The sequence below is a fragment of the Pinus tabuliformis genome, chromosome 8 (genome assembly GCF_031772625.1).
Source record: "Pinus tabuliformis cultivar Carrire ecotype Pingquan chromosome 8, CPIR1, whole genome shotgun sequence".
Taxonomy (NCBI): domain Eukaryota; kingdom Viridiplantae; phylum Streptophyta; class Pinopsida; order Pinales; family Pinaceae; genus Pinus; species Pinus tabuliformis.
In genome coordinates this window covers 390,710,349-390,719,929 of record NC_142294.1, presented here as the reverse complement: position 1 = coordinate 390,719,929, position 9,581 = coordinate 390,710,349, and positions in this window count along the sequence as shown.

The following is a 9,581-nucleotide window of genomic DNA, read 5'->3' as shown; positions in this document are numbered from 1 at the left end:
TGGTCAACAAACACAAGAAGCCCCCGGATAGAGGCAGAGGTAATGATGACGAAGGAAGGAGAAACAGGGAAGAGGAAACAGATGGTTCCATTTCAAAGGAGAAGGAAAGAACAAAAGACAAAGAGGAAACTAATGAAAAACAGGGAAAAAAAGACAAAAAACAGAAGGGATTGTGCAAACCCAAGGCTGAAATCACTCATAGAGTGGTATTAAATAATCTAGTGCTGCAGGCGCACAGGGAGCACATGCAGACTTACACAATCATATGGAAATTCATGGGGTTATGGCCCACTGAAAAAGCACTGCAAACTTGGATTAGATACGACTAGAAGCCTAAAGGAAGCATTGATCTTCACCTAGGATCCAAGGGTTTCTTCACTATAGTGTTCACCAATATTGAGGATAAAGATAGAGTGTTCAAAGGCGGGCCCTAATTTTATGCAGCAGTAGGACTCTACATGAGGCCATGGATGATGAATTTCGTTCCAGAGAGGGAAACGTTCACTTCAGTCCCGGTTTGGGTAAGACACTATTCTCTACCTCTTGATTATTGGCAAATAGAATCACTAGCTGCCATAGGCAATAAATTAGGAAGGTTCGTCAAAGAAGTTAAAGCCACAAGGAGGGGAAAATACACATCCTTTGCAAGGATCTGTGTGGAGATGGATTTATCTGGAGCTCTCCCGGATGAAGTCATCTTGGAGGTTTATGATGAGGAATGGGTGCAGACAGTAGACTATGAGCATATTCCATTTAGATGTTGTAGATGCCATGAAGACGGGCACCTTCTAAGAGATTGCCCTCTCACTAAAGCAAAAATCAAAGGAAATACTAACACAACGAAAGATGCAGACAATTTTCACAAAGTAGTTCCTAGAGGAAAAAGCGGTAAAAAAGGGCCAAAGCAACACCAAGCGGGAGGAAAAAAGGCTAGTCAGAATCAGTTTCAGGTTCTTGAAGAGGATGAAGAAATATTAGTAGAATATCTAGTAATGAAGGAAGGTAATGAAAAGAAGGATAAGGGAGTAGAAAATGACCATGCACAGGAAAATAAAGAATGGAAGGGAAACATGATGAGTGATTCAGAACTGGAAATGGATCAGGAAATGAACTAGAGTGAGATGGAAACAGAAGACAATGAACTATAGGAGATTCTGGATAGAGAAAACCTAGATCTGGAAGGGTTCTTGAATCAGGGAACTTCGGGCAGGGTAGAATCGCTACCACAAGAAAAGATCAATAGAATACAACAGTTATTCCTATGGCAAACTCAGGCGAAGGGTTTGGAGGAAGGAAGTAACACTGAAATATAAAGGAATGAAGGGGGGAAGGAAGTCAAAATGACTCCAAGGCTAGCACTGAGAAATCCAAGAAAAAAAAGAGGCAGGAAAAAGCAGAACGAGCTACTAATGGAATGTGGAAAGCTCACAGTAGACTCAGGTAAGATGAAAGATATAACCAATTACTCCTTTACCAATCTTTAATCATGAAGTTCACAACTTGGAATATTAGAGGTCTAGGTAGTAAGAGAAAACAGAGATTGCTTAATATCAGAATGCAGCAAGCAGCCCCAGATATAATTTTTGTCCAAGAAACAAAATTCTCTATTGAAACGTTGAGACAAATACATAGTAAATGGCTCAACAGATTTGAGTTTCTAGAAGTTAAAGCTGAAAATACAGCAGGGGGTACCCTCACTCTCTGGAATCCCCAAAAGATTAGAATAATTGATGCGGAGGCAACAAGGAATTATTTATCAGTGGTCATATAGCCTGTAGGAGACAAGGACACTTACCTAGTAACGAATTTTTATGGCCCCCAAAGGTTAGATGACAAAATCCGGTTTTTAGACTCCTTGGTGGATCTCCGGGCCAGGCACCAAGGGTTACCCTGCATCATAGGAGGAGACTTCAATATGATCAGATCTCTCTCGGAGAAAAGGGGGGCACTAGAGCTCTAAATAAAGATTCCTCAACCTTCCAAATATTTTTAGAAGACATGAAGCTTGTCGACATTGAGACAAACAATGGCTTCTGCACATGGAATAATAAAAGGGGAGGGGACTCCCAGGTTGCCTCCAAGTTAGATAGATTCATGATCTTTGATGATCTCATGCTTTTAGACAAGGAAATAATGACAAGAATTCTACCTTTTGGAGGCTTAGATCACTGGCCGGTTCAAATGGAGATCAAAGGCATAGGTACCCCAAGAAACCAACCTTTCAGATTTGAAAATATCTGGCTCTCACACCCAGATTTTAGCAGTAACATTGAAAAATGGTGGATGGAAGACTTGCAGATTCAGGGATCTACAATGTTCATGTTGCACAAAAGATTAAAGCACATTAAGATGAGGCTTAAAGACTGGAACAAGAATGAATTTAGAAATATTTTTGCAGGAAAGAAAGCAATTGAAAACAACATCCTGAAGCTCAACCAAGCTTTGATCAAGGAAGGATTTGATAAGGAAAAAAATGATCAGGTAGAGAAGCATCATCAAGAATGGGAAAAGTTGTGTAAACGAGAGGAAATTTTTTGGAAACAAAAATCTAGAGTTCAATGGCTAAAGGAAGGAGAGCACAACACTAGATTTTTCCACAGATCCACAATAGCCAATAGGACTCATAACATGATATCTTCGATCAAGGACAAGGATGGGCAGAATCACCAATCCCATGTGGATATAGAAGCTGTGTTAGTGAGCCACTTCCGAGGTATTGCCCAGGAAGACTCCTTAGTATGGGAACCTTTCATCAAAGACTTCACTAAACACATCCTCAAGTTGGTTTCCAGAGAGGACAACAATAATCTAAACAGACCGGTAACAGAAAGGGAGGTTAGTGAGGTACTTAAGGAAATGCAAAATGGTAAAGCTCCAGGTCCGGATGGATTCAATGTGGATTTCTTCAAAGTCTATTGGAACATTGTCAAAAAGGACATTGTGAGGGTAGTGGAAGATTCTAGGCTGAATAGAACTATTTTGAAAGCTCTCAACACCTCCTTCATTGCCTTAATTCCAAAGCAGGATAATTCTCAGACGCCAGAAAGATATAGGCCCATAGCCTTATGCAATGTAGTATACAAGATAATTTCCAAGGTAGTGGCCAACAGACTCAAACCTTTGCTACCTACGCTGGTTTCAGGGGAACAATCTGGGTATGTGGAAGGCAAACAAATTCTAGATAACATCATTCAATCTCACGAAGTTGTTCACTTGTTAACCAATAAAAGGAAAGTGGGTATGATAATGCAATTGGACATATCCCAAGCTTATGATATGTAAACTATAAATATATCAAGAAAGTTCTCAGTGCGTATGGTTTTGATCATAATTGGATTAGATGGGTCATGGCCCTGGTGACTTCCTCCAGCTTTTCAATTTTAGTTAATGGCTCTCCCTCTGAAATTTTTCTTCCTTCTAGAGGACTCAGATAGGGGGATCCGCTCTCTCCTTTTCTTTTCATCATCATGATGGAAGGGCTGGGACGGTCCATTAAGCATGCCAAGGCAACCGACATAATTCGAGGACTCCAATTATCAAAGAATGGTCAAGTCCTGACCCATCAATAGTTTGTAGATGATACCATGTTACAGGGAATTCCCATAGTCAAGGAAGCGTTGGCTTACAAACAAATTTTGAATGACTTTGCTTTGGCTACAGGTATGGAGGTCAATCTTACCAAATCAATTTTTTTTTTCTTTAATACCCACATTGCCATTCAGAGAAATGTTTCTAGAATTCTTGGCTTTCAAAGAGAGTCCCTCCCCTCTAAGTATTTGGGAGTTCTTCTAACGGCCAAACCTTTACAGAAGAGCATATGGGAACCAATTATAACCAATATGCAAGATAAGGTAAAAAAATGGACATTCAGGTCTTTAAATCTGGCTAGTAGACTAGTCCTTACAAAGGCTGTGCTACAAGCTATCCCAATCTTTATGCTATCAGTTCTCCCAGTGCCAAAAGGAGTCTTACAATAATTTAGTACTATACAAAGATAATTTCTTTGGGACAAGGAGGAAACAAGGAAAAAATTGGCTTTAGCGTCATGGGAAAAGATCTGTAAACCTAAGAACCAAGGAGGTCTAGGATTGGATGATCTAGAGATTCTCAATAAGGTTCTTGGGGTCAAGCTTTAGTGGCAGTGGGTTAAGGATCCCAAGGCTCAATGGGCAAGCATCTGGAAGGAAAAATATGCTAGCTCTTGGAATTATTCTGAGATAATAAGAATGTCAAGGAACGTGAAGGGCTCTCCCATATGGAATAAGGCTTGGGAGAACAGAGAGGTGGTTCAAAAAAATAGTTTCTAGGAAATCAGAGATGGAGATCAGGCGCTATTCTGAGAGGATAAATGGCAACAAGAACCAATTCTCTTGAAAGAAGAATTTTTGGGCCTCAAATAAGAGACAGACAACCAAGGTTTAGTAAAGGTAAAAGACTTTTGGGATAATGCTCACAATACAGGTAAATGGAGAACTTGGAAGAAGATAGATGGCAGAGAGGACAACACCATAAACAACAAAGCAAAGACCCTAAAAAGGATGATGGATCAGAGGATGATTCTTGTCACCAAAGGGCAAGATCAGCTAAGATTGGGTAACAATAAAGAGGGAAACTTCAATATCAAGGAAGCAAAAGATATTATCCTAGGGCTGGACTCCCAAGGCTCAGTCAGAATTTGGCGGAAATTGTGGAGAAGCAAAAGCTGGACAAAGATCAAACTCTTTATGTGCTTGGTTCACCATAGGAAAATACTAACCTGGAACAATATTAGAAAGAGGGGTATTCTAGGGCCCTCCAGATCCCAACTCTATAGAGCACAAGAGGAGACAATGGAACATCTTCTCAATAGCTGCATTTTCACCTCCAGGTTATGGGATTTCTTTGCCAACATCTTCAATCAGTCTGACAGAGACAAAGATAGTATCACTAACACCCTAAACAATTGGAGGAACTATGGTTTGGATAATGAAGTTCTTAACACTACCTGGGCTCTCTTGCCAAGCTTCATAATATGGAATGTGTGGAAAGAAAGGAACAAAAGAATCTTCAAAGAAGAGAAGAACACCTCTCTTCACCTGTTGGAGCAGATCTTGAAACAGTTAAAAGAGATAGTAGGCACAACAGTTAGGGATCTCCCCAAGAATCCTCCCTCCGAAACAAAAGTGAGAATACTCAAGCAGTTAAACTTGCAAGGGCTCATTCCACAAGAACTAGATAGGAAAATAATCATGAAGGAAAAGGATAAAGAATTCTGGAACCCCCCCCGGAAGGTTTTCTAAAATATAACATCGATGGAGCATCAAAATATAACCCGGGAAGGGCTGTGATGAGCCCCAAAAATGAGTAATTATATGGGCTCATTTAGCCTTCTAATTTGACTTAATCCACCATTATCATTAGTTTATTGCATGTTTTTTATTATATTTATGCTAATAGAGTGAATTGGGTTAGTCATTATGCCAACAAGTCTAATGTGTGCTTTATGTATATTTTTAGTCAATTTTGAGACAAAATCAAAGGTTTAAATGAGCACTTGGCAGTCAAATTTGTGGAGAGGATTTGTAGGAAGGTGTTCCCTTCATTTATGAGCTCTTACCTCGAATTCTACACCACCAGCTCGAAGTTCAAGGGCCACCACATCAATTATCACAAGGGCAGCCGAGCAAGGGCTAGTAAAGTTGCTATTAACTGCAAGTTTTGGCAGCCGAGTTCCTAAAGTTTAGGAGGGTTTTTGGGGTCCTCAATTTATATAAATAAGAAGGCCTAGGGCCTCAACTCAGTTATCTAGTTGGTAGTTTGATTTTAGTCATTTTTTAGTCATTTTTTTAGACAGTAGGTTAGCTCTGCATTTCAGCACATTTTCAAGCTTTTTCTTGTAGACAGTTTTTGGGATGTAACTATTATTTCTTGCTCAATAAAGATGAATCCAGCTTTGCACCAGCTCTAATCTCTCTTAGGAGGCTGTAGCTCTTGGGGTTGGGCCCAACCCAGGTGCCCAGTACCTCCTTTGTGTACTTCTATGTGTCTTTGAAGCATTCATAGAATAAAATCTGTTATTTAGATTAAAATCTTGTTTTGTTATTTAGGTCGCTTTTGATGATTAAAATAACTTTTCATGCTTCAGGTTGATTTGATAGTTTGAGTGCAGAAAATATCTTTAGAAAAGGAAATCAAGCAACCCTTGATCTCACCTCTCCCTCCTTGGGACCATGAGCTGAGACCAAGGCATACTTGCTGCCATAAAAACATTGTTCTTGCTTCTTCATGCAATTTCTAGTGTTAGATTCTTAGTTGCAAAAGTTAGTACCAGTTGTGATTACATGTTTAGATCCATTCTTGCTTTCTTTCCATATTTGTTTTACATGATTTGCTGCGAATAAACTTATGTTCATCATGCTTATGGTTTCTAGGTCAAATTAGGTCAAAATAGCTAGATCTTTGGTTTTCTTAGTCTTTGTTGATTAGTTTTGGAAAATAACATGAAAAACACCTATGACATCTCTTTGCCTACCCTTACTCCATCAATACAACCTACTCTGTCCTCTAACTCAGATTCTTGCCTTTCATGCGCCACATTGTCTCACTTTTCCCTAAGCCCTACAGTCTTGTGCAACATTACTTCTCCTATCTTCGAACAAACCCAATCGCCGTAATCACTCCTTAGCCTCATGCACTAGGTCCTAGACCTCTTCATAGCCTCATCCAGCCTCCATTTCCACTTTCCCACTGGTTTTTCCTCCATAAACCCTCAAAAATCCTCTATCGGCTCTTCCTGTAGAAACATCCTATAGAAGCTACAGTACATCCTGTAGAACCCCTGCAGATTTCCTGTAGAAGCTCATGAAAGAAGTTTCTTGAGATCCGATCACTGTGAAACTCTCTAGAAGGGTGTTAGGGACCCCTTAGGCACTCTTCTCACCTTCCCAACCTCCTACAAGCATTTCCTTTTGCCAATCAACCTCTGCACAGTCAAAAACAGTTAAAGCACATGCATAATAATTTTGACAACTTACTCAAAAATAAAAAAAGATGTTTTTTCCATATTTCATTGTAGAACTAGCTTAGTCACATGCATTTTACCTTTCTAAAAGTCAATGGCATCCATTTCCACTGCCTTCATCTCTTTTCTTGCACCAGTAGGGTTAGTCGGTAAAACTAGGGTTTGCTAGGGTTTGCATTTCCTTTCAGCTTTCAGTTTCTTTCTGCAAGTAGACTAGCCTCTTTTGAGTTATTTTTCATCCATAATAGTTAAAAGCTTCTTCTAAGAGCTCACAGAAGTTGGCATAAGCTCCTAGCGGACTTGTGCCAGCTGATCAAGTGACAGCCACGGCAAGAGCTAGTACTTGTGCATATAGCATTGTCGCTTCCAAGTTTGTTACGAACTACCGGGTTGATAAAAGTAAAGAAGGGAGTCCTAGGAGTTGCAACATTATTGCTACAATACTAGAGCCCACCATTCTTTTTGGTGCTATTGCAGGGGAAGTGTCAGAGTATTGTTGGTTGCTGCTTTTCTTCTATTTTCTACTTCAACCTTCTGCTAAGTAGTTTATTTCATTTCCATTCTGCAATTTCATTTCCATTTTGCAATTTCATTTCCAGAAACGTGGATTAGACATTTCCCACTTTCATAGATTAGCATTCCAATTCCGCAATTTCAATTCTGCAAGCGTAGATAGCATTTCAATTATGTAAGTGTAGCCTAGCATTTCATTCCTGCAATTTCATTTCAGCAAAATAGATTAGTCCTTTCCTACTTTCACTTCAATTCTGCATTTTCATTTCAGCAAGATATATTTTAGTTAGTTGCAGTTCAATCTATTTCAGTTTTGCAGGTACAAGAATAAAAAAACAAAATCAACGAAAAACATTTCCTTTCATGCCTTGTAGGAGTAGAGATAAGTCAGAAAAATGTTTGCACAACACCCCCACTGCTTCACACAACCAACCTTCTCTCTTCTTTGATGGTTGTGATTAAGAACCCCTAGGTGGACAGTAAGACATATTTGAAGAACCTCTAGGGGAGAAGAAGAAGAAAACATTCCTCTGGAGCAAATGGCTGGAAACATAAATGTTGGGAGCAATACCTTTTCTTCCAACTCATCCATTGAAGGTGAAATTGGAAACATGTGGGAAGATGTCAAGAGCGAGATGAGGCAGTTTCTTGCCATGCAAATGGATACCTTGCGGATCCAAAAGAAGCAAGAGAAAGCTGATAGGGCTTTGGCCATCTTTTGTCCTAGGTGCACTAGAAAGCATCCTGGGAACAAATGTCCATTGCACTCCATAAAAGTGTGTTTTGTCTGTGAAGAAGACCACCCTACGAATCAGTGCCCTTCCTTGCCTGGACTTAAAGTTGCATATTAGAGGGAAAAGCAAGCCATTGAACCACTCTATTATCTGAACCAAAGGAGGCCACATGGACCCATACCTTACTAGCAGGGAATGCAAGGGACATCCGAGACTTATTGCAACCCCTATCAAGCCACTTCCATGCCTTCTTGGGTCCCGTTGTTCATCCTTCCTCGTCCACACCCCCTCCTTGGTCGTATCCATCTTAATACCATGCTCCTCAAGTTGCTCATTCGTTTCACTCTTATGCTCAGCCATAGCCTCAGTGGAATGCACCTCATCAGGGGTGGAGGCCCCAATACAGCACTCCTCCCGCTCCTTTTCCTCCACCACCTGCTCATCCACAACCATCGCCTCCTGCTCCACCAAGGCAACCCCAAATGCCTGCCCAACTGCAACCCCATCCACATCCATCTCAAATATACACCCCCACTCAACCACCCATACGACCACTTCCAAACCCGCGCATTGGAGTAGCTCAACCCATTTGCAAAGCTGAGGCACAACATGTCCAAACGACTCCTCTTGATCTCAATGATATTCATCGTAGCTCAGGAAGAGTATTGTAAAAAAGAGACTATATTGAAAGCATTGAAGGACCACATCCAGCAAAAGAAGATTCAAAAGAAAAGATCAAAGAACCATGGGCTGCACTTGATGAAGAGAAGGCATCAAAATCAGAGATCGAGAGAGTTCCCTCATGGTTACCATCAAATATTCCATGTATTCAAGAGAAAGATCAGCAAAAAGAGGAAGATGTGAAGGTAATGATAGAAGAAGATATGGAGAACGATCCAGATCAACAAAAGGACCAAGGATATTAGAGCCATATTGAGATATGGTTCCAGGTAGTCACTAAGTTGCAATAGTACTCTCTTCCTTAGCTATGTTTGATCCCTTCAAAGTCAAATCATTTGGTCTCTGAAATCCGGATAGCTGTCAAAGCATGCATTTCAAGCCTCCACATCATTTTGTCTCTAATATCGATGCGCACATGGCTCCATTGGAAGTATTCTTATATTTGAAAATGATTTTGTTTTTCAAGTAGGGTAGGGTAGGAAAAAAAGAAAAAAGAAAAAGAAAAAAGAAAAAGAAAAATGAAAATAAGAGGAAATAAAAATCCAAGGTGAAAACCTCCTCGGAGGTGCCTTAAATTGGCTCATTGATTGAAAACCTCCATGAGGTGGTCAATGGGTTGGAAAGAAGAGAAAATAAAAAGAGAATAAGATCCC